Source organism: Podarcis tiliguerta (genome assembly GCF_965153285.1).
Source record: "Podarcis tiliguerta genome assembly, chromosome: 10".
NCBI classification, from domain to species: domain Eukaryota; kingdom Metazoa; phylum Chordata; class Lepidosauria; order Squamata; family Lacertidae; genus Podarcis; species Podarcis tiliguerta.
The window spans coordinates 42,505,537-42,531,504 of record NC_139543.1 but is presented as its reverse complement, the minus strand read 5'-3'; the positions used below and the strand labels follow the sequence as shown (position 1 = coordinate 42,531,504).

General features: G+C 42.0%; 1 protein-coding gene and 1 long non-coding RNA gene across 12 annotated transcripts in view; one reads left to right on the top strand and one right to left on the bottom strand.

Moving 5' to 3' along the window:
• Positions 1 to 1,089: 1,089 nt before the first annotated feature.
• Positions 1,090 to 6,160, bottom strand: LOC310658450. Its single transcript, XR_014502328.1, has 2 exons — positions 5,965 to 6,160; positions 1,090 to 2,666 (listed from the first exon to the last, which is right to left on the bottom strand). It is a non-coding gene; the product is annotated as an uncharacterized lncRNA (long non-coding RNA).
• Positions 5,160 to 25,968, top strand: part of GRIN2B (glutamate ionotropic receptor NMDA type subunit 2B) — a 282,448-nt gene continuing 261,639 nt past the window's right edge. For 3 of the 11 annotated variants that reach the window (XM_083400275.1, XM_083400276.1, XM_083400263.1), the window contains exons 1-5: positions 5,160 to 5,672; positions 14,681 to 14,820; positions 16,680 to 16,752; positions 18,694 to 18,778; positions 24,459 to 24,573. The gene's annotated coding sequence lies outside the window, so the exon portion shown is untranslated. Of the gene's footprint in view, positions 5,673 to 6,362; positions 6,795 to 14,680; positions 14,821 to 16,679; positions 16,753 to 18,693; positions 18,779 to 24,458; positions 24,574 to 25,968 lie in introns of those variants that run through there. The other 8 variants (XM_083400273.1, XM_083400271.1, XM_083400270.1 and 5 more) reach the window with 8 other exon arrangements.

The following is a 25,968-nucleotide window of genomic DNA, read 5'->3' as shown; positions in this document are numbered from 1 at the left end:
TGGACATTATTTTTTGGGGGGGAAACCTAGTCTTATACACGAAAAAATACAGTATATATGGCAGCTAGCTGACAATTCAAACCTGTATATACACTCCCATTTGCTATATCCTGTGTGCTTCCACTGCTGGTTTGGGAAGCAGTGTATGCACAACCTTAGCCACAATCCATATCTATCCCGTAGTTTCTTATGGGAGTCTGCATTTTGATGCATGTTCCCACTAAACCAGCTTTGTTCCTTATTGAGAAAAAGAACAATGTAGCTGCACTGTAAGCCATTAAATGTGTACATAGCCTGTGTGTGCAAGATGTCAAGGTTCAGGGAGGTTAGAAGATTTGCTGGCTGAGGAGCTATAGCATTTGATGAAAGCCAGGCTATATGAGATATGACGGTGCAGCAGCAGTTTCATTGAGATTCAGATTTGCTAGTGGAATGGCTGAAATGGAGTGGAGTCATGGGTGAGATGTGTCTGGCACTTAAAACAGATCCCATACCAACAACCATGTCCCTGTTGACAGTACCACTTTCTATTAGTAGCAGACTTGGTATAGTGGAAATTCCTCTTCCATTGACTTCAATGGGAAGGTGGAAATTAAATAAATACTAGCCGTCCCTTTGTCAACAGTTTGCCTGCCATGTTGTAACATGGATATGGTGTAACTCGGCACCCACAGCACCACCAGTATATAAACCCTATAGAGAGACCATAACTCAGACAACAGAATACATGGCATGGTGTCTATATCTTTCTGATCTCATGTCATGCATACTCAGAGCTCACAAGGGGGGAACTTCGGGGATGGAAAGCTATGGAGAAAGAGCGCTTTGCACAAAATAGCCTGGCCTCACAACACAGATAGGAACTTGATTACATTGCCAACACTTCTCTGGCTAGAACCCAAACAGCAAGGGACTGCAGACATGAACATACAACACCTCTCCAACAAATGGGGGTTGCTAGGAGGGCTGAGCACCCCACACAGGTAAGAGGCAGCACATGCCACCAAGTATAAGTGTTGCAAATGTTTTCGACATCTCCCCTGGATCTTGGGTGAGAGTCAGGAGGCTGAGAGGGAAAGAAAAATGAACCAATACTAGGCTATATTTATTAGTAGCTTTGCATTAAAGTAGCATTTTCACATTTAACTGTATATTCTTGCAATGTTTGTTGTTGTTTAGGTTGTCTTCTGTTGCTTTCCTTTCCTGTCTACTTGCCTGCTGCGTAAGTGCACTCACCACATGCTGGGTGCACCTGCCATCTTCTCTCCTGGATCAAGTTCCAGGAAAGCCTCTACTTCAGGCATTCAGCAGAGCCAGATCTGCACAGCATCTCCCAGGTGGCCCTGGGTGCCAGTGAGGAAGCCCAGCGGCGGAGCAAGCCGATCGGGCGCCTGGGGTGGTGTGTGTGCCCTGCGCCCAGGGGCTGGGCCAGCCGCCCATGGGACGGGGTGAGTCGGGGCAGGACGCTCTGTGGGGCCTCTGAGGAGTCTGCCTGCCTCCTCCCACTCAGCCACCCTACAGCTGAGGGGGAGGCGGTGGGCAGACCGTTTGGGGCAGGAGAAACATGTGGCTTGGGCACGCTGCAGGCCCCGTGGTGAGTGCTGCCCGGCATTTTGTCACCCCCCTCAGTGGTGACACCCGGGATGATCCACCCCCGCTGCACCTCCTTCCACCACCCCTGAGGAAGCCACAGTGCTTCCTTCTCAGAGTTGTTTCTCAAGAATAGAATAGTATGCAGAAAAACACGTAAAAGGTACCCAGCTGATGTTTGAGCAGAAAAGGTGCTCGGAAAATCACAACTAATAGGCTGCTCACCTCTTATATGCGGGGAGTGGGGATCTCTCTGTGTGTGTGTCATTCACTAGATAGGGAAGGAAAGCAGCGTTCGCCTTGCATCTGAAAGATTTGCATCCACTCCTATTTGAAGACACGCCTGGGAACAGCCTGAGTTGGCTGGCTTTACAGATGCTCTTGAGGCATAATCACAGGTGGCCTGAAATGCAGGGGAGGGAGGCTGCCCCTGGCCCACCTAAATTGCACCCCTGCTCAGCTGGGTCAAAGGCAGGGATTGGAGGTGAAGAAATGCCACCCCCTCCTATCAGCTTGAATCCGTTTAAAACAAATCCTGCAAATAATAAAAAAAAGGTAAAAGTCATTCTGGAAAGCAGTTCTATAATTTTCATTCCTATTTTTTAACCACCGGTGTTTTCCCCTTGCAGAAGGAAACTTTACAAATAAATTGGCTACAGAAGCAACCCTCTGTGCAAATTACAAGGGATAAAGGAAAGAGGAAGGCAAGAGCTGCAGCAGGACTGTACAAAGAAAGGCAGAAAGGAGCACGAGAGATTGTTCATTGTGCAGGTATGCAGGAAAACAGGGTCCTTGTCTGCTTTGGGCTATAATAATCTTCCATTTTAAATACTGCACACAGATGAGCTGTTTCCACAGTTCTCACTGAGCTTAATTTGGAAACCTTCCTTGCCTTAAAACACTCCACTGCTGCCCGTATGGTCTTATCTAGAGGACCTGGCCATGCCTCAACTGCGTTTTAGCCTTCACAGGATGCTCTTCCAAGTTGTTATCCAGTCCAGATGATATATTGGATGGAGAATGTCGTCTGCTGAGTGATGTGCATTCTGGCCTATGAGAGAGGAGGAGCATCCAACCTGGAAAAAGACGTTAATTTTCATTTATGCAGGGCAACAATGTTCAACACAGTACATTCTGCTCTTTGTTTCAAGGAAATAATTTGGCCATATTTTACGTGGCTGAACAGGGTCTCCGAGTGTCAAACTCGGGCAGCACCTCCTGTTGCAGCCCATTTGGAAAAGATGAAAAGACGACAGATGTCAAACTGTCTCAGCTAGGGAGGCCAATTGATGATATTTTCTTAAAGAAATGTGCTAACAAAAATGACAAACTATTAATTGTGCCCTTCCTTTTCCTTTCTTGCTTTGCAGAAAGGGGGCGGGGGGAGTTAGGACAGCTGGCATTGCAGCTCTATCTACCACAAAACAAGGAAGCTCGAAAGGCTGTCAGTCACAGATGGCTTAATTAGTCCTCAGAGGTAGTGCAATTAGACCCTTCCTTCAGATTCAAGTTTTCCTCAGTAAAGATCATTCCAAAGCTAATAATACATAAAAGAGGAAGATGAAAAGGAAACTAAGAAGGAGAAGGAGAAGGGGGAGGAGGAGAGAAAGTGGAGAGGGGGCAGTGAAAAAAGTAGAAAGCACTTGGGCAAGGAGTTCTTAGCATATAATTATTTCTTGAGCATTTCCTTTTCTCCACGGCTCTAAAGCAATTCAGAAGAACTGGTGGATGTTGCATGGAGAATGAACGCAAATTGGCTTGCTTGAAATCACAGTTTGTGGAACCTCTCAGGCAAAAATCTGCTTTAGGAGAGGAGTTTTTGAGGGCCTATGCTGTCATCTAGGAGACAGCACCCCCTTTTGGGGTGTTTCCTGGGTAGCGGGAGATGGTACTATTGGTTGCACATGGGATGTGGCACCCCAGGCCACACTGGTTACATATTTGGAATAATGCTTGGCCCAGCATGGACCTACTGAAGGGTGGATGCAGCCAGAGGAAGCTTGAGCAGAAAGCAGAAGGGACTGGAGCCCATTTTGCACTCAGTGCAGAAGCAGAGCCAGGTTTGTCACTCGAGAGAGAGTCGTACCTGTGTGAAATGCATATTTGCAAGTGTATTTGTATTTGTTTCTTTCAAAATGTTAGGTATACACTTGAAACATCTGAGTACACATAAGTAAGAGAAAGCTCTTATTTTGGGTAGAACTCAGGTGAAGTTTGTCACAAAGGGATGAGAAAAACTGAACCAGCCCTTTTCTTCAAAACAAAGATATGGTTGGAATGAGCCTTCTCTTTACTTGCATCTAGTCAACACTATAAAGCGGAAGCTGCTTCCCCCATTCCATAATTCTGACAGTGATTGCATCCCTTACCCTCTGCTCTGCCTGTAGGATGACATATCCATTTAAAATTATGGAGGAAGTAAAGAGGCAGAGTAGTATTCCTTAAGGACATAACTTATTTTTATGTGGTGGTTTATTTAAGGCACTTCCAGACAGCACAGGTACCAATGCCAGGATACAATGCCTTGAATATGAGGACTGATCTTTTGAAACTTTAATTCGATTACTCAAGCTTAAACAAGTGTTCAGTGATATAACATAGAGCATTACATACCAGTTTAGATATCTTCCCAATATTACTAATCCCTTTGAAAGAGTGGTGTTAAGAGACATACAGAAAATAGAACAAAAGTCTTCCAAAAAATGGCATATTTATGTTGGCATGAAAAGGCTGTTTTGGATTCCTTGGCCAACAACTTACAGTTATTAAACCAGCAATAAGGGTTCAGCCACAGTGATTCTGGAAGAAAAAAAAAGGATTATTATTATTACGCATTAGAGCCAGTAATTCATTGGTGCGGAGGAGCCACATGTTAGAATCACAGCTGTTTCAACTCTGTTCCTATGTAAGACCTCAGTCAAACTTTACTCAGTATATTCATCCTTCTTCTATGAATGAAAAGCTCCTTATTCCTGTACCACAGGTTTGGATTTGAATTCAGAAGATTTTTTAAAATAAGATAGTATGTCCTCTTAGAAAACTAAAATTTTCATATTGATAATTTTGTATATTCCAGTGCTTGAAGTTCCATCCTTCTTGGCTGTGCTTTGACGCAGGAATATGTAAGAGAATTTCAAGAGGTATTTTAATCCTATTATCGACTGTGGCCTCATATTGTGCAGTCTAATATTGTTCAATAGGTGATTTTCAATAATATCATTTTAGGATTTATAGCAATGATACTTCTGTCCAAGGAAGAAAAATCTACAAAGAAAAATTGAGACAATAAAGATTTAATAGCTGCCTTCCATGCATATTCTCCAGTTGGTGTCTGAAGAAGTACAAAGAGAAGTTCAGTCCTGGAGATCTTGTTCTGTATTGTTTGGAGAATTGTTTTATTGTTTGCATGTGCTGTATTGTTTGGGGAATTGGATTGTTGAATACACAGTGGCTGCAGCTTGTATCTTTTGAATATGTTTATATCAATATGAGTTTTAATTGGGTCCCTGCAACTTGGTATCTTTGTTACCTTATACTGAGTCAGACCATACAAGCCCAGTATTGTGGTTCAACCTGGGGTCTTCCTCAAGCAAGGCAGATGCTATAATTCTGAGTAGCGGTTCATTGTGGACTTGATGCTGCACATTATGTAAGTTCTTCTTTGAACATGCATGGATTAAGTTACTGCCTATCATACAATCTATTTACTTATTTAGTTTAAATTTACATCCCACCTTTCTCTGGCCCAAGAGCTAGCTTAGGCATTAAAAAAAACTGGGAAACTGCAGTCAAACATAACTATGCATAAGTGCTGGCTAATGCATGAAGGGCTTAAGACCATAGAACTCTGTTCCTAGACTCAGCTAGGGCACATCCTCTCTTCTTTGTGAGGGAGAAAATGAATCTTCTTCTCTTCCTGTTCGTCACACTCTCTCTCTTCTTGCCATGTAATCCACTAGGCCGGTTGTGTCTGAACAGGATCCAAGTTCAGACTGCATGTTTGAAACTATGTGCTGCATTTTGCACCCTGTGATCTCCTTGCTGCTGCGTGGATTAGCGCATTAACCAGATATTTGGATTTAGTAAGTAAATATTTTAAACTTACTTAAAAGTGTGTGGTCTGTTCATTGCCAGAGGAGTAGAGAGAAAGGGGCAAGTGCTGTAAGGAGACCGGATGTGCAGAAGGGTTTGTTTTATTACATGCTATGCTGCCAGTTAACTCTGAGAGTGTTTTTAACTCTTTCCCACTGGAGGCCCCGTGTTTTGAATCTAGGCGCCCAGCCAATACTTCTGTTAATTATGTTGTGGAGGTGTGTGGGGGGGTGATTAACAAAACCAATCCTCCTGGCAAACTGGGAATATCCCCTCACTCACCCAAGTTTAGAATATTCCACCATTCTTCAGCAGTTTCTTTTTCTTTGAGAAAAATAAGTGACTCACGTAAATGTAAACAAGCTTTAATAATAAACTGAGAGAAAACTGTAAAAAAATAACATAATGAGAGAAACTAAATACAAAAACATGAGGCAAGTCTGGGGCAAGTGGCAAGAAGAGGCAGCTGGTCCCTCTTAACTGACATTCTGAACTGAACACACACTGAAGGGAGGGGCTGATTCTGGAGCATAACCCACAAGCCCCGCCCACCAGATATCAAGCATTCTACTCTTCATATTAGGCCTCAGTATTAATTACTCATGTGTAGGTACGACAGTGCTAGTTCAAGCATGAGGAGCAGAGTCTACCATGACCTTGTGGGGCCACTGTAGACTCCACCTTGATTCTGCCTCTCAGCCTAAACTCCTCTTGCCATGCTCTCGCACTTCCACATTTCTTCACTTTCTTCTGCTGCTGCTTTATTTTATTGGTGGTCCTCCAAAAAATTTTTGTGTTGTTGTTTTTTGCTATGAAGCAAAGTTCAAAGCTGGGTAATCCTTCAACCAAACTATCTGGCAGATTTCTTAACACTGAGAACAAAATTAAAGTCAACTGTACTTAAATGTGGACTTGGGGACTACTTCATTTCAGTGAAGGCAGCTGAAATGTAAAGGTCCAAAACTGACTCCATAAAGAGGAGTCGGCACGTCCTACAGCCAAGATGACATGGCACAGGCTTTGAGTTTGGCCATTTTCTGATTCTTCTTTTAAGGCAACGTGTGAGTCATAAAAAGTCAAACCAAATTATGCTTGAATAGCTGAATCAAGAGGTAAAATAACAATATTCAATTAACTTGGATTTACCCCAAGTTGGCTTGGTATGATGCTTTACAGAGAACTTGTGAATCATTAACATTTGAGTGGTGGTGGTTTATGGTGCCTGGAACATTGCTGGAACTGTATAAATGTTAAATAATAGGAACAGCACTGCTTGTAGCAGAGGCTGTACTATTGGCTGACCAAAACAACCTGCATGCATAAAAATATGTGAAGGGGTGTGTGTGTAGATATGTGCATGTGCATATCTGGGTGAATTAATAGGGAGTGTGCCTCATAGTCTGGATCAGCTGGGACGTATACTGTTACAAGATTTATCTGCGTTCCCGTCACCAAAGCACTCGTTACAATAAGCCCCACTCACTTCAGTGGGTCCTACAGTGGGAGACAACAATGAGGTGGTAGAAAGAATTTACAATGCTGTTCCAGGCATGTTTACTCAGAAGTAAGTTCCACTATGTTCAGTGGAAACTTACTCTTAGGGGATAGGATTGTAGATTAAAATCAATTAAGGAGTTCACTTGAGGGATAGTTCTCTAAAGAAAAGGCTGCCAGGCCACTGAAATTATATCTCATTACAGGATAAAAAGTATTCTAGCGCAAATTACAGTGAAGCCTGCAAAATAAATATTAAAACACACTTTTATTGCTCTGTGAAAATGGGTTGTTTGCAGTACTATTTTCTATACTCTACCTTTACTTAGCAGCAATTTGGATATGGTGAAGGAAGTATGTATCAGACTGCAAATATATAATAACTGGAAGCTATTAAATTGCCTTTTTGTTCTGAGGTAGCTGACCAGAGTTTGGCCTCTTTGGGGCATCAGTTGCAATCTTTTCTCTGCATCATCACAAAAGCTGAACAAAATAATTTCCAAGCCGTTTTCAATTGCATTTTATGTTTCTTCCCATTGCCATGACATTTATTTTTTCACACATGAGATTGTTTGGCTTGTACAAAGGAAATGAATGCTTTTATTCATGGCTCTGTAGTTGAGACCTATGAGACATAGCTCTGCCAAACAAGTTGATATGCATGGTGTTGGTGCGACATCACACTTTGTACCGTTGTGCTGGTGTTGCAGCACACTGGCTGGGATGCTGTGCTCCTGCATTATCAGCAGCCATAGTTGCTGGATGTTACCTGGGACTAAAGAGCCGAAGGAGGGCACATGGTACTTTCTGTCACCAGCCAGGTGTGCTAGGGTCATCAGGAGGCTGCACAAACATAACAGCAAGGGTGAGGCTAACCTGGCATCCTTCAGTCAGAGAAGGAGCTGGAGGGTCTTTGCTTTGCCCCTCTCTGCAAGAAAGAACATTCTGCCCAAACTTCCTGATGCTCAAGGACTGTGTTGCACCACTTCTCCTCAGCTATGTGGTTCTCTGGCCCAAGCATCTGACCTACCTCAATTTCCCTGCACCACCTCCTGTTTCTCACTAAGCCCTGAGCTGGGTTTCTGCTAGGTATTCTCAACTCTCTTTATTTTCGCTGCCATCACAGATACCAAGTATCTGAATGACCCCACCTCTAGGGTAGCCAGTCAAGAGGCCTGTGCGTATGCTGCAACAGTTTAATTGATAACAGAAGTAATAAAAGCTTTGATGGTAATTCAGCGCACAGAAGCGTAAGGTTTCAGTTGTACACTTTTTTGGATTTTACCTTGGTTCATATAAAGACTCCTATCTAGTCTACCCTTCCAAATATACCTAAGTTAAATCCTCCCTCACCATTTAGGCCCAAACCATGACTAGCAACAATGCTGACCCCACTCTATCTCACTAACCCTGCCATAACAAGCCAAACACCCTCTCCCACATCCAATCACCGTTCACTTCCAACTTTCCAAGTACTGTTTCTCCTCTTTCCAAAGGAACACTAATCCTACTTCACCTAATATACTTACCTACACATCTAGCAGATACATACCGTATTGGCCCAAATATAAGCCATACCTGAATATAAGCCGCACCTTTAAAATTCAAGGGGGAGGGGGGAGACAAAAAGACAATACCCGAATATAAGCAGCTCCCTTAAAATTCCATAGGCACTCACACCCATTTTACTGTATATCTGTTTCAGCAGTGATATTGTAAAAGCCAATTTTTGTAAGGTTGCAAATTTAAGCCACACTTTAACTTTTCATGGTCGGAATTTGGAAAAAGGTGAGGCTTATATTCAGGCCAATAAAGTACTATCCCATATCTGTGTACCTTGATTACTCTAATATTTACACAATATCATTTACACATACCTCAGAACACTGCAGACTGCAAAATTAAAAGGATGCATGCTCCAGGCCCTGTCACTAACCAAGACACCCAGGGCCACTGGAACGCTCACCTCCATGCCTCCCGGAAAGATAATATAGTAGGGAGACCAGTTGGGCCCCATTCATCACCCACCTTATGGGAAAAGGGGATACAAGCAAAAGGAAATAATGAACCCCCTCCTGCACTAAAATCATATGTAACATAAGATCCAGCAAGAAATGACAATTGCAATGCTTTCCATGCAAGTAGGCACTTCCTAACGGCTGCAATACGTCCAGAATTTCCTAGAGATAGCTGGGATTTGGTCGTCAGAAGCAGTGTCTGGTCAAAAAACACTGGAGTGTCCTGGAAGTATAGATTTTGGCAATTTCCCCCCTAAAAAAATTGCTCAAAAACTTCTTTTTGTGATTTTGCAAAAAAAAAAAAAAAAAAAAAACAAAACAAAATAAAAGAGAGAGAGAGAGAGAGAAAAGAAAAAAAGTTCAACAACTTTTGTGCTTGGACTTTGACTTTTTGAAATATGGCAACCCTACTTAAACTAAGAAATTCACATATGGACATGCCAAATGAAAAACTAAAGGAATGAAGAGTTGACACCATTGTTTCCCTTCCCCTTTCCTTTTCCCCTTTGCTTTGTGTCTAATAGATTGTGAATTTGTAGGCAGGGACTAACTTATCTTTAAATATATGCAGAGCACTTAGAAAATGTTAGGTGCCTTGCATTTTGAGGGATGGTGGTGATGACAATGAAGCAGTGTAGTGATGGCATGTGTTGCTATCATGTTGCAGAGAAGGGTGTGAAGACATTTGGCCAGGATTGGGACAAGGGCAGGATTGGAGAGGACTTGTTTACATATCCCTGTGGAGGCAGCCTTGTCAGTGTAACCGCATGTATCTACAGTAGCATAGCAGGTTGTACAGCCTTTGCAACATAAAAACTCCTGTACCTTTCAGATGTCAGGTGGAGAGAATCGTAGCAGGTGTACCTTTTCAGACTTCTGTTGTGCTGTGAAATGACAAAGCTGCACCTGCTGAGATTCTCTCTCCTACACAACGGTGAAGGTACAGAGGCTCCTGTCTTGAAAGGCTGGCCATCCCTGTAGTATAATAAGTTGTTATAATGGGAGTGTAGCTACAGCAGCATGATGGATTTGTCCCATTTGCCTTGTACAGGATGCTACACTAGCTATGTCAGCATGTGCCGCTGTCTCTGCAATCGCAGCTCTGTGTATCAGTTGGGCTGGAGTACGAAAGTAGATGGTTGAGGGCACAGCTCCTTAGCCAAGTCAGGTCTGATACCTGCATTACTGGAACAGGGCAGTTCCTGTTTTACTGTGGCTCCATTTAATAAACCATAGCTTGGTGTTACTTGCAAACAAAACCTAAGTTGCTTCTGCTGATTTCTACATCCCGTTTTGGTGGATACCAGCTTTCTTTGCTTTTAATTGTGATCAGTGGATAGATATCTGACACATGAATAGGCCAAATCTCGAGCATACATGCCTAGCTCTTGGGAACCTTTCTTTTCATACTGCAGACTGACCCTTGTGCGCAGAAATAATAATAATAATAATAATAATAATAATAATAATAATAATAATAATAATGGCTTAATGCAGGTGTGGATAACCTTTGCCCCTCCAGATTTTGCTGGATTATAACTGCCATCATCCTTGGCTGTTGGCCATGCTTGCAGGAGCTGATGCGACTTGTAGTTCAGAAACATCTGGCACACCAAAGGTTTTCTATATCTGAATTAACAACAACCACCACCTGGCCTTCACCCTAAGGCACTAGAATGGCTTACAACAATTAAAACACAACCCACTCACAGAAGACACATATCCACATAAACCTTTTGTCATAAGTAAACATCTTTCGCAGGTAATAATGAAGGGCTCTACAATAAATCAAGGGCCACACACAATTAACAAGATATCTGAAAGACAGAATGTCAACAGGTGAAGCTTTCCCCATACCAGTAATAGCATTTCCATATACAGTACTAGAAGAGGCTTAGCCTTTGATTTTCTGCCTGTCACACAGCTGTTAAAAACACGAAAGCCCTGCTCTCCCTTAATGCCAACTCTAAAACATGCTGTGAAGCCCTGGACCTCAATCCTAGCCCCAGCAGCTGCATCACTGAAAACAGATACATACATACATACATACATACATACATGCTGTACATACATACACAAATGTGAAAGGCCATTTTAAGGAATAAATCTGATCTGTAATAACAATGAATCACACACAGAAGTTCACACACAGAAGTCCCTGCTGAATTTGATTTGGTTGCATCATGGTGCATCCATGGTAATCTTGAGAGAAATTAGGTTGAGAGGTCATTATGCCCTAGGCTACCCAGCAAGCTGGCATTGCTGTTTTCAAGTTTTTTTATTATATTTTATTTTAAAATGAGCTGGAATTTGATCCATGATTCTTCAAACCCAACAGTTTTTTTTAAAAAAAAACCCCAGATAACCTTTGAAACATGATTCTGACGAATATGCATCCATATGTGGATTTTTAAAGAGGCATATATTTTCATTTATTTGAATGGCCTTGAGAGAATTAAACCAAGAGTACATTTTATATGAGTTTTCATTTATATGAGGCTTCACAAGGGACACAAAGTATATTTGGATAGCTTGAGCTTTTAAATAACTGTGGTTTGGGGAAATGTTTCTACCAAATTCTATATACCATGACTGAGGAGGATCGTTTACGCCATCTGTGGTATCTGATTATGTGTTTGAATACTGTGTGTGCTGTTTGTCTTACTGTGCTGGCAATAGGTGCGAAGGAAGTATTAGTTACACCACTGATATGACATGAGAGGAATTAGCTCTGTGTTGATTGTGTAACTACTGCTCCTAAGCATGGCAATATTTTTCTTCCACAGAAGGATACAGCTTGGCTTACTTATTTAAATCACCTGAAGCCATCCGCCCTGTAGATTCCAGGTTCATTCTTCTTTGCCTGTGGCACAGTGATCTGGATTTACTGCTAGCAAAATGTCTGTCATGATAGGTGTGAGTGGGTGGGTGTTCACAGAGGCCCTGTATTTTTCAGGAACACAAAGCTGCAATGAGTCAATGCTCAACAATGTGTACATTGTACCTCAACACCTATGAAATCCCTATCATTGAAGTCTGCACCACGTGACAAGGGTGAGGGGATAATTTTGTTTCCAATGCAGATGTTTCCAATCTGTTCCCATAGGAAAGTATAGCAGCCTCAAAGGAACCTGTGGTGATCCCCAAATCTGGTGGTGGTGGGAAAGGTTGGGGCTAGAAAGCAGATTTCATCCCTTTTTGCTGTACTTGTCTCCTGGAGCTCAGTGGGAACCTTTGAAGACCAAGTCAGCACCTATACACAAAGAATCATAGAGTTGGAAGGGACCTTGAAGGACATGTTGTCCAGCCACCTGCTCAGTGCAGGATCTTCAATGCAAAATGCAACTACAACACTCCTGATACATGGCAACTGAGCCTCTGCTTGAAGTACCTCAAGCCAAGGAAAACCCATCATCTCTTAGGGCAGCCTGCTCCTCCACTGAATAGCTCTTACCATTAGAAAGTTTCTCCTAACGCTTAGATGAAATCTGCTTTCCTACCACTCTCCATTGGGACTCATCCTGCTCTATGGAGCAACTGAGAGCAAGCCTGATGCTTCATCTTTGGCATGAGAGCAATTCAGATATTTGAAGATGGCTATTGTGTCTTCTCTAAATTTTACCTTCTTCAGGCTAAACATAGGCAGGTCTTTCACTATTTCCACATAGGCCTTGTTTTCAGCCCCTTCGCTACCCTGATGCCCACCTATCTCTTGATCTTCATAACTTTGCCTCAATTCTATTTCTTGGTCATGCAATCATGGGGTGCAACGCAGGAATTGGCTTTATGCAAAAGATTATTTCTGTATCTCTTTCTGCTTCTTAGCTCGGGTCAGGCATCCAGTGGGCATCATGCCTTCCCATAAATCTGAACCTAGGCTTCCCTCATCTAAATTTAACACCTCAGCACTGCACCAACATTATTGTGTAGGTTAATCTGTGGAGAGAGCTGCCTTGAATCAGGAGTGTGTACTCAAGAACAATTTGCCCATTTCTAGTCCTTTGATTAAATGGGATGAGGGCTTCCTGCGTTCATAGATGCTTTCACTGATGCAAGGGATGAAGCTCTTTGAATTAACCTTTGCAGAGATTTGAACCCACAAGATACCCTCTCTGGCGTAGAGACATTTGTTTCCTAAATGAACAAGTAGAGGAATAGAGCAACAGCGTACAAATCATTTAAAAGGGAAATGAACAATCATTTATAGAAGCAAAACGGCGAAAGTAGCTTTGGGAAGCCAATTCTGCCCGGCTGAATGGGGCTGTGTAATAACCATGTCTAAGTATGAATTGAGTTATTTGCATTAAAGAATGACTGAAGAAAATTGCATAGATGGTTCTTCTCCCCCTCCCCTTTCCTTCTGTTAGAAAGGAAGGAGGTGAAATGTGTGAAAAAAAGGAAGAGCTGCCAAACATAAAGCTCTTTGGGGAGGAAAAAATATTAGACACAAAATGTCTCCAAAATGCATGAATCAACCTTGGTAATGAACTGACTGTCCCCATGCTTGAACTCTATTAATGCCACAGATCAGAAGCACAAAGACTCTGGGGAGAAGGGGGGCATTTTGATTCTCCTTACTGGGAGACAAAGGGTGTGCTTTTTGAGAGTGAAATAAACGTTACCTTTGATTGTCCTGCATTCCTAATCATTCCCAGCCTGCAACCCTGGCCCTATTCACATGCTGCTTGGGTCTCCATTTCCCTGGTGCACTTCCTAATGGATTCCAGAGCTCAGGAATGAGTGATGGACCCTGGCTTGGCATTTCCATCACTGCTTGTTTTTGCATTCATTATCCTTGAGAAACCAGCCCGCCTCATTACGATGTAACTGTCTTGCAGAGGGAGACTGGGAGCTAGCTGGCTCCTTAAGAGCAAAGGAAGAGGCAGGAGGGAGTCTGTTTCCCATGAGATAACATTATCTTTTTATTAAAAGAGTGAATTTAGTGCTGGTGAAAGGCTGGCAGACCCTAGAGGATGAAGTCCTTTATTTAGTCCCGTAACAGATTCAGCCCAGGCAATAGCCACGCTGCTCCTGTCTTTATACTTTAGCCAGGGGGCTCTGATGATTTGCTTCATGCTAGCTTTTCCATCACAGAGATTAATCTCCATGTAAGAAAAAAGTGTTTACTTTGTAATGTATAAACTGGAGTGTGAACTGGCTTTCTTTTGTTCTTTGCTGTGTTTTATGTTCAGAAAAGTCACATAGGCAGCTTCCCTGACCAAAAGGACACTGACACTTTGTTATGAACTAAGCTTGGATCCTAGAACAATAGGCAGGAAGGATCCTAGAATGCAACAACTGATTGGCCTGCAGGGAAAGACCAGTCAGGCTCCAGGAGGGAAGCAGAACCAGCCAATCAGATGGGACTCATTGTGTAAATAATGTATATAAAAGCCTGAGGTTTGGGGGACAATTCAATCACTGTTTTACAAGCCACTTGTTCTCCTGTTCACACATAACGTGATGCATATCCCCCCTCCATGTAGGGCATGGGCAGAAACAAGCATGTGATGTGTCCATGTCGAAGACTGTCTTGAGTGAAGATGCAGAGAAATCAGACTCCATGTCCCTTCAGCGGTACTAACTGAGGGGAGGAAAGGCAGATAGAAGGTTTGTGCCATGGGAAGTACATCTATCAAGACTGATTTTGGACATGTAAAAAAAGTTGGGACTTCAGGAATACAAACTGACTAAACTCTTGAATGCTCCCTTCTAATGCAGGACCTGAAGCAGGAACACTCAAGTACTGTACTCAGACAAAATGGCAGTGTTCACACAACCCTATTCTTCCATTCTGTCTCCATGTAAACTTACCCAGATGTTAATTAGGAATAGATCTGTATGACACATTTTTCATCCCTAACACAGACTTGTTTCCTACTTAATATTGTTAAAGTTTTTTTAAAAAAACAACAACAACATATAAATGAGAAACTAGTTGTGAAATTCTTTCACCATTTCTAAAACAAGATTTCCCTCTGCTCAGTTAAGTCTCTTAATTTTATTGTGGGGGGAGTTAGGAGGCTGGATATGTGCATGAGCTTTATATTGCTTTTTAAATGTCAAGAGAGATGTATATTGCTGTTCCCATAGCTCTGGGATACCATTTAAAATGTCTTTCTGGGTCTTGGGTTGGGTAGGATTCTGGCACTTTCATTTCAATGCAGAACAAGTATTTCCCAATCTTAGAGATCAGGTTTTCTAGCAAAATGACTCTGGAAAAACTAAATAGAAACAAACCACTTCCCATCCATCTAGATTTTAGCTGGCAGAAATCAAAGCAAAACTCATTTCTTATTTTCTAAATTAGACAATTGCCAGTTTAATAACTGGCTGTGATGTTTAGAGCCACATTTTGTTTCAACAATCCTTATGTGATTTGGCCTGTTCTGGTTTTTATCATAGCTCCACTTGAAGAACTGCCTCAGGCAGCAACTTTTGGGGTACTATTTAAGGACAACAAATTGTCAATTAGTTTATTGTTTTACCACCATTACCACCATGGGGGTGGGGAATTTAGTTTTTTCGCCTCAGGCACTCAAATGTCTTGAGCCATCTCTGATATCACCCACATTTTAATGTGAAATTTCCATTACTTGCAGACAAACAACTGATTGGGAATCAGGTTGCCTGAAGAAAAATCCTCCCTCTTATGTTTTCCAGGTTCACAAAATAGCCTTTTGAAAATAATTGCCCCCCCATAGCCCTTTGCAAGATTCTTAGTATTGAAGAAAAATGAGAACTACTGAATGCCAAGTACCTTTGAATAATTTTGTTCTGTATAAACTGTTTAAGAAATGCCACTTTAGTTAAACTGTGGGTGGAAGCAGGTATAATTATCCATGCTATCTAGAGAGGAAATGGTTCTTGGAGCAAAGAGAATGCAACATCCCTCCAGCCAGATGAAAGCAACAAATATATTTAATGTTTCATTGGAGCTGGAACTGTCCAACATAGTTAGAATATTCTACTGAACAGCTTTCTGTAATCTGCTGCCTTCCATATATATTCCACAGCAACTCCTACCAGCTCAAGTCAGCACTGGAAGGTTGCCATAGGGAGAAGGACTGCAGGAATTGGTTATGGTTTTAGTTAATTACTTAGGAGAAGGATCTTATTTACAGAAGATGATCCCCCCTTTATCTGAAAACTCGTATTTATCTGAAGTCAATGTGCAGCCACATAGAATTCTGTGATGCTATAATTACGGGCCTCTTCAGATTGTGTTTCTGCTACACATTTATTGTGTAACAGTTATTAATTTGTCAAGGATAATCCAGACAAGTATCACTCCTTTGTTAGTATATCACATTTTCCCAGTACTCAATGTGGAATAATTTGCTACTGGAAAAAATATTATTTTCTCTTGTTGCCAGCATGTCAAGTATAATAGGAAATGAAATATGGAAGTTAGTTTCATGGGTATCTGTTGAATAGTGACACGGCATTGCCAATGACTGAACACTAGACTTTGTGTCTGTACAGCTTTGTGAATGCAAATAAGAAGAAAACAGAATATTTAAATTTCAGTCTGGGAAGAGAAAGCTGGATGGGTCAGGTAAGCAAAATTTGGAGATTGCATCTTTTTGGGTGGGCGGTTGGGTGTTCACTTAAAAAACAACACACACACTTTTTCAGATCTAAAAAACAAGATTTCATTTTTTAAATCAAAGCCATCAGATTATACATTAAAAGCCCAGGGGTGGGGGTGGAGGTGGGGTGGGGAACATCACTGGCTAGGGTGTAGTAGTACCTCATTTGTATGAGGGCATCCATTCACTGGCTACAGCCTTGCAAATAACCATCGTGAGTTCAGCTCAGTAAATGAATTAAAAATATTTTACCAACTCCTGTAAAGAGATAACATAAGTGTCCATGCTGTTTTCTTGAAATACCTGTTCCTGCCTCATTGTCAGTTCATTGAAGAGGGCAAGTGCCTTCTCCAATGTATGTTACCAGATAAATGACATGGCATTGTGCTTGTCACTGGGGCTCTTGGTTCCTAGAGCAAACAAGGGCTCTGGCTCTTGATGGGCTTCTGTCCTATCCTTGGGAAACATTCTGCAGTGAACCTATGATGGCCAAGTCAGGGCATGCTAGCTGTATGCAACATCTCTGTGTTATACTCAAAGCTTTAATTCCCAGGTTTTGTAAACCCACCCCCAAAACAGGACCTGCTATTCACTATTTAACTATGTCCATTTTCTCCTTGGCTTCTTCATACTGTAAAGAAGGATGAATGTGGAAGTAAATGGCTACCGTTTTGAAAATTTAGGTGTAAACACTTCCTCAGGGCCAATGAATATTGTCTTCATGAAGCTGTTCTTAGCACCCCCTCACCACAATAAGTCAGTGTCAGATCCCTTCCACAGCTACTTTAAACTATATACCTCTCCGTTTCATTAGGCCAAGATGTTTGTTCTTTTATATGAAAAAGGTAATGGCTTTTGAGCTACCAGCAGCCATGTAATCTCAACACAGCCAGAGAACTGAATATAAAAGCTGGTGACGATTTAGCAGCTGAGTTGAACTACCTAACTATATGATCTTATCTGAGTCAGCCATTGGAGGTGCTGTTGTATAAATAAGTCCCCCTGTCTCCCCAATGCTTCTTCAGCTGCCAGCCTCACAGCCTGAGGGATGCCACTTCTCAGAGTTCTGAGGAGCAAAGGTATTTCTTTGATTTAGTTAACCAAATTCACCCTTAAGATTTAAAATTCTACTACTAGCCAGGTCTGTGCTGTGGGAGTTGCCAGGGGCAACCAAAGAATTCACTTTGAGTAGGAAGCACGGGAGGACAGTTGAGGGTGTCAGTTGGTGCTGAAGAAATAAATACACCACATAGGATGGTACAAGAGGAATCATTGTTACTCCTGTTTGGCTCCTGAGAAAATAAAAAAAGACTCAAATTTACACCTGCTTCTGGGGAATGTCTGTCAAAATCTCTGAATTGGCTTACAGAAGAGAAGAAAGAAGCAAATTAGGTGCTGAGCTACTTGAAGAGGGCATGGCCACTAAGAAGTGTAAATATAAATGTGGCTTTGACACCCGTGGGTCCCCTCAGTTGGACTCTCTTGAGCAGGGCCTCATGTCCCCTTGTTTTCAGGTTCTTCCTTAGTAGCTTTTGTTAATCTAAAAGGGCCTTGAACCAGCTGAAGAAGAAAAAGCCAAAGAAATTTAAAACCTTAGATGTTTTAAATAATTAGATGAAAAAGAGACATTTTAGATGTTTCAGAAGAATGGGGGACAATATGAAAATTGGAAGCATCTTGGGAAAGCAGAGACATATGGTAACCTTAAAAATATACCTCAGAAATTCTGATTTCACTGTCAAAACAGGAGTTGTGAGCCTTCTGCAGTGATTAGCTCTTGGCTTTCTGAATAAATTGATCTTGCATCGTTCAAAAGCAAAACTTTAATATGAAATTATCAGATAAGTTTGCCTACTTCCATAGCAACCCAATCATTTTGATAAAGTGTTTTTGGTATATAATCTCAGCAGCAGTCAGCATCATAGTCACAGAAATTCCCCTTTCCCTGCACTGGTGGCATATAGCCAGGAAACTGAAGTGTTTAGAATAATGGTAAGTAATATTTTGTTCCTTTATACAAGCCTGGTTAGGTAAGGGCCTTTGTGTCAGATCCCTCTGGGTGCAGGCAGCAGCCCTCAGTAGCATGAGCAGCAAACTAGATAATTGCTTTGTTGGTTCCCATCCAATAATAATTTGTTTCTTGGGAACAACTTCAAAGCTTAAGCCTAAACTTAAATCCTTCCTTCCTTGCTGGAATTTTGATTTAGTTTTCAATGCTCTGATGAAGCCTTCATTGTAGAACTCAAGGCATTTTTTAAATGCAACATAGAAATAATAAATTCTTCTTATTCCTGGTGGCTCTGTGGTATGAAATACAACAGTTGGAATCTTATCTGTATTACAGAATTTAAATATTATTTACAATTCTAGTTTCAGAAAGGCATTCTAGGCAAACTTCTTTCCTTAAGACTGTACTTCTAACTCTAACTAAAGTATTCCTGACAAAATTGTTTGAGGGAATTTGAACATGTGAACTTCATAATCTCCTTTAAAATTTGCATATCATGGATATAGAGTGTTGGACATGGAAGACGTGGTTTCAGATCCCCATTCAGGCATGAATCTCACTTTCACTCCATCTAACCTCCTGTTAAATCTTTTTGGATTTGTAACTGGAGCCTCCTGGTTTGTGTACTGGTGTTGCTTGTGATGAGTCACTTAAAGCTATATAGTGGAAAAGAAGGACCACTATTGTCCTCTCAGGTTCTAGGAGTGATTCACCATCTCTTAACAACATGTTAGTTCCTCCTTGACCAAGCCTACAAGTCAGACCTCAGGTTCAGCTCCTTGGCAGCTTTGTTTTCAACTTCTCAGCTTCATTGTCCATTTACCTACTTGGTCCTCCTCTATATACCTGTCCCAGCCAACATTTTTGATGGACTACTTGGCTCTGGCTATGAGATCAACTCTGCTCCTAGAATGACTCTCCTGCATTGCTTTAGGCTGCTTTCCTACATTATGCCATAACTCAGGTGCTCCATCCAATTCTGATTCCAGTTGGTGCCAGGATCTTATACTTTCAGCCCTCTTCATTTATAAAATGTGTATACCACTTAGTACAAAAATAAATCTTTAGTTTACATAAGATATAAAAATGAAAAAAGAAGTCACATAAAATACATCAACAGTCAAATAAGGGCTAACCCCCCTAAAAAAACATACAGTAAACTCTATGACCCATCCCTCATGCAGCTAAAGTGAGGATAAAATGTAAATCCTTGAACTCTTTGTATGAAGTGTGAGACACAAATGTGAGGAATAGTCTAAATTCCTCTCCAAATGCAGAACTATGAAACTATGAATTTAGCTCCTACCCTCAAAGACATTGAATAGCTGGGCTCCTCACATCCCCTTGCTCATAGCAAATGTTTTCAAACAAAAAGCTGCATATGCCACACCAACTTCTTATTTGGAATGAGTTTCATTCACAGACTGAGAACCTTTACATTGAGAGTCACTGAATTGAATTAACTCTTGCAGCCTTTCCTAGATCAGCAAAGCTAAACCTCCTGTGGCTTTGCCAAACACCTCCAAGCAAAAATCATTATGTGTTTATTGGAAATGAACATATGAATGAAACAAGTATTCAGTGTAGTGAATCATGACGGAGAGAGAAAAACCACCTGAACTGTCAGATTAAATATGACTGAAAACTTGGTGGCGGCGGCATATGAAACAGACGACTTCAAAACTATTAAAGCATAACCTCCAACCTGAGATAGTTTCACAGGAAGTTGTTGAGTACAATTGGCCACGTCTGACCTAAGCCCATAACATAAAAAGGAAAACAAAAATGCTTTCTGCATGTTTCCCTATTCCTTTAAAAAAAAAAAAGCAAGAAATCTGTGAAAATGTCCCTGTTTCAATATGAGCTTCAGGATTCCTCAGTGTTCATAATCTATATAGTGCACTGACCATAAGATTCAGTTGAGACACTGATCCAATGCTTGGGAAACAGCCCACCTTGATCCAAGGTGCTTTGTAGGCTGCTTGTTTAGGCTGGAGTCCGTCCAAGTCTGCTTCATTTTCTCCCATTCATTATGGTGATGATGGTGAACAGCTGTGTAACTCCCCCCCCCCCTTTGACTGAAGTGGATGAAATTTGCAGGCATACTAGCCCTTCAGTTTAAAGTTTGATTTTTTTAAAAAAGGAATTGTCTATAACTTAAAATTATGTGTGGCATTAGATGAAATTTGCAGGCAAAATCATTTATTCTGAGGGCATGAATCCTGCCAGATTTAAGAAGGATAATTGCTGTGGGTTTTTACTCAATAGTAGCTCTTACAGTTTTGGTGGGCTGCAAAAGGAATAATTTACTCTTCCCAATATTTTGTGGGCAATTGGTCTAAAAATTATAGACATGAGAAAAGCGCCCATAGGAAAGAAACCTGTCAAATTGTTATAAATTGGTCCAGGGGCTTCATATTCCAGGCACTCTAGGTTTTTGCAGGGGTAGAAGTAAAAAAAAGCCTTGCTTTCTGCTGGGTAAAACCATTTGGTGACTTCAAGCTAGACCTTTTGGTCACAAATGGAGTTCTCCCTCTGCCATTTCCTCACCAAGACAGCCTCCCCCAATTTGTGGCCTTCATATATTTTGGACCACAACTCCCATCAGCTCCAGCCAGCAGTTATCATAGATGATGGGAGTTGTATTAAAAAATATTTTGGTCACCACTGGACTGGAGAAGCCTTTCCTGTGGTCTAGGTGGGAAAAAAACATAACCCTGGCTAAGTAGATTGGATTTTAATTTACTTAATTAAATTATTATTATTATGGTAGGGTTTGCATCATCATCACCATCATCATCAAAATAATGTATTTATATACCACCTTTCTTCTAAGTTGGGATTGAAGGTTGCTTGCAGTTAAAAAAACTTTATAAAATACAAAGTTATAAAAACAAACCAGTTAAAAACAATAATTAAAATATATCAGAACACATTTATAACCAGCAATTAAAATACAGTTTGCCCTGACAGCAGCCCAGTGATCAGCACCATACCTTAGTTTTCAAAGGCCTCTCTGAATAGGAAGGTCTTAGCCTGTCAGTGGATAAGAGGGAGCTGATCTGACCTCTCTTAGGAGGCTATTCCACCAAATACTATTACCAGCTACAGAATATTATTATCATAAGCTCTGTGGGGCAGTTGGTGTGTGGCCAGAGGTTGGTCTCATGCCCTTTTTAACATCATAACTGTATAGCTTATTCAGATCACACACACACAAAAACACAGAATGCTACCTAGTGCTGAATTTTTTTAAACAAAGCAGAAATTCATATGGGCAGGGATTAAGCCAATTCTTAATATTATAGCTTGGAATGAGATCTAGCACTCTAGAAAGATTATCTGTATCAACCTGCTCAAGAGTTTCCATTCATTTTTTAAAATGAAAAATGAATGCCTCTTGTTAGCCAGGACATTTCTTAAGATGGATCACAAGTCTGATTCACTATGGCAACTCTTACATTGCTATGTTTAACTTGCTGCAATTCATTCACTCTAGGTAGTTAAATGACAGCGTTTGTTCCCTATTTACTAACACCGTGCCATTATTTTTCGGTTGTCATAGAAAACATGTTATAGGAAGTAGACTCTATTGAACTAACCCTATCAACTGCTCTGTCAGCAGTTCAAGATTTAGGGTGTAGGCCAGCAATTGCTGTGCCTATGTACTGCCTATGGAACAGCTACCTTTTCTAAATGCAGCATAGAAGTGCCGCATGAAGCTGTTGCATAGCTTTTAAGTGAAGGGAGAGGGCCAGGGTGGGTGTGGGATGCAATGTATTGTTAGAAACTAGTTTAATAAGCTTAGCTAAAACCTGGAATTTCCATGTTTGGCACAGTTCAGGGGAACTGCTGCAGCCTGTCTTTTCCCCTGCAATATCCTAAATGTTATGTAAATACTACCATTTATTGAAGGGATGTGGGTAGCACTGTGGTCTTAACCACAGAGCCTACGGCTTCCTGATCAGGTCAGTGATTCGAATCTCCGTGACGGGGCGAGCTCCCGTTGTTCGGCCCCTGCTCCTTCCAACCTAGCAATTCGAAAGCACATCAAAGTGCAAGTAGATAAATAGGTACCACTCTGGCGGGAAGGTAAACGGTGTTTCTGTGCACTGCTCTGGTTTGCCAGAAGCGGCTTAGTCATGCTGGCCACATGACCTGGAAGCTGTCTACAGACAAATGCTGGCTCCCTCAGCCAGTAAAGCGAGATGAGCACTGCAACCCCAGAGTTGTTCGTGATTGAACTTAACGGTCAGGGGTCTCCTTTACCTTTACTTACCATTTATTACTTAATATTCATTAAGAGACTCTGGGACCCTGGCTATAACTGTATTAAAGAGGAAAGAGAGTGAAGGGTGCCTAGCTAGGCAACAGAAGATCCAACTGCTGACACTCAGCAGTTCCTAGGAGGACCAAGTGCTGTGTCTTCTTCCTCCTCCTGCCCTGCCCTTGGACCGTAAAAAGTCCTGCAGTCTTGGGGAAAAGGTGGGCACTGCTATCACCGAATCAAGGCCCCTTCCCACTTTATTACTTTGCCTACAGGGTTCTGGGTACATTGCAAAGCACAGTGCTGATGAGACCCGGCCATTTATTTTTCCTTGAGGTGTGTATCCCTCAAAATCAGGACATGCAAATGTGCATCATAGCCCTTGTGTCCTGAGTCCTTTAAGTACCTAGAAACACTCCTGCATCGATTGGCATATGTGCTAGAGGCAGTAGAAGCTGTTACAGTGTTCTTGTAGTGCATTTTTTCTTTAATCTATACAAGCTGCTGTGGGGATCCTGCTGGACCTAAAGCTGGGATAGAAAACAAAATACTAAAGACATTCCAGTTTTCATAGGTCATACTGGTGCAACTGGCACACCTAACATTTAGTAGTAGCTTAATAGGACTGCAGCTGCCTGTGTAACATGATGGATGAACTACACTTGCCATGCTTAGGATGCCGATTTCACTGCATGACAATGAGATCTTCTGCGTTTTGTTGTAGCTTGGTGAGTCTTTGTGGGATTATATAGGATGCACTAGATCCCATTCAACAGCAAAAAAAGAAAGAAAGAAAGAAAGAAAGAAAGAAAGAAAGAAAGATGGGAATTTAATGATTTTCACAACAATGTTGGGTCATTTGTTTTTAGATGTTCTTGTTAATGCCCACTCTTTACACTACAATCCAGCCCTCCTGTACACTGGGGTGGCGGGGCAAATAGGTCATTTGGGTGGACCTAGGTGTTGTTCCACCCAGCACTGCAGATCTCTGCTGACCTCTGCCTGTGGAGTGACACCAGCATCACTCTACCAGTATGGAGCTCGCTGCTCTACCCACAAAAGTGCCACCAGTGGAATCCCCGATGGCAGCAGCCCATGAATACCCCTAGTTGTTGTGCCAATTTCCCTGCTCCCTCACTTTCCACCACAGCCATGAATGTGGTGACGGCGGCCCCACTGCCCCATCAAACCCCATAGTTCACCACCTGAAGTTTGGATTGCAAGCTTAACTATTAGGAAGCACTGAAAGTGCTCTGTCCTCTGAAACCCCATATGCATATAGGCCTCCTGGAATTCCTACTCACTTTAGCAGTCTTGATCTCTGTTTCTCTGACTGTGGAATACTCGTATGTTTCAGATTTACAAGAATTGTGTCATTGTCATACTTTGTTTGATAGGTGGATAACAGAGTGGGACTCGGTGATCTGATATACAGGGTACAAGATGGTGTTCCTTTATGACAATGGAATTCATTGCCTCTATGACGTCTAAGTTAGAGAGGAATACTTCATGGTGAGCAAAAAGGGTGTATTATTTATTGGGATAATTTGGAACCTATCATTTTCTTATACCGAGCAAATTAAATTCTGGCCTTTACTTACATCATCCTGTCTATAATGGCACCAATGCATAAGTTTAACGTTTTAGAAAGATGGCTTACTGGACTGTTTTTCATCCGATATTTTCACTTGGGGGCGGTGGCTGCTCTGTAATTTCAACAAGGGCAGGAGGTACCAAACTGTTTTTCTATGAAAAGTTGCCTGAGGCCGAATGGCAAAGACAGCAGATGAATACAGAAAGCTTTGGAAAGATCTTAACTTCTCAGGAACAAGAATATGTGCAGTGATCTGTTTTCAGTGAGAGATCTGTAACCAGTTACTTCAGCTCTAGATTTCCTGCTTCAAGAAGGAAGTCTAGATGACCTACAAGGTCCCTCCAATTCTGTGGTTCCCTGCTCCCTCCTTCATAATGTTCAACCCTCCTCACAACCTGTTTCATTTTCCCATTATCTCCCCTTATCTCTGCTCTCCGCCATTCATCCAGAATCTCTTCATAGCTCAGGTGGTGTGCACACATGTGTAGCCAAGGTGGGGACGGAGGCGCAGCCCCCCCTCGGAATAAGTAAAACAATAGGAATACTTAACTAACTGACCAGTCACGTCAGTTCTGCCCCCCCCCCAAGTCCTGCCCCTCTTACAAAAATCCTGGCTACACCCATTACCAGCTTAAAACACAGCCAAGTTGGTCTCTTAATTCAGATTGAGGTCAGTTGGGTGGGGGGAGAGCACATAAAATGCAGTATTTCATATGAAACAATGAAACAAACAAGTGGGGGGTACATGGCCAAAATCCCCAAGCCTTTCCTCATTAGCATACTGCCCCTAAAGCAGAAACTCAGCCTTCATACATACCCCCTGCCTGTACGGCCAGTCGTGACCGACTCTAGGGTTGCGCGCTCATCTCGCTCAAGAGGCTGGGAGCCGGCGCCGTCCGAAGACACTTCCGGGTCACGTGGCCAGGGTGACGAAGCTGCAACTGGCGAGCCAGCACCAGTGCTGCACATGGAAACGCCGTTCACCTTCCCGCCAGAGCGGTACCTATTTATCTACTTGCACTTAGGGGTGCTTTCAAACTGCTAGGTGGGCAGGAGTTGGGACCGAACGACTGGAGCTCACCCCACCGCGGGGATTCGAACCGCCGACCTTACGATCAGCAAGTCCTAGGCACATACCATACATTAAAAATCTCATGGCTTCCTGCAAATAATTCTGGGAACTGTAGTTTACCCCTCACAGAGCTTCAAACCACAGTACCCTTAACAAACTACAGTTCCCAGGATTATTTGGGAAAAGTTGTGTGCTTTAAATGTATGGTGTGGATGGGGTGGGGCAGAGAGCTGGAACTTTG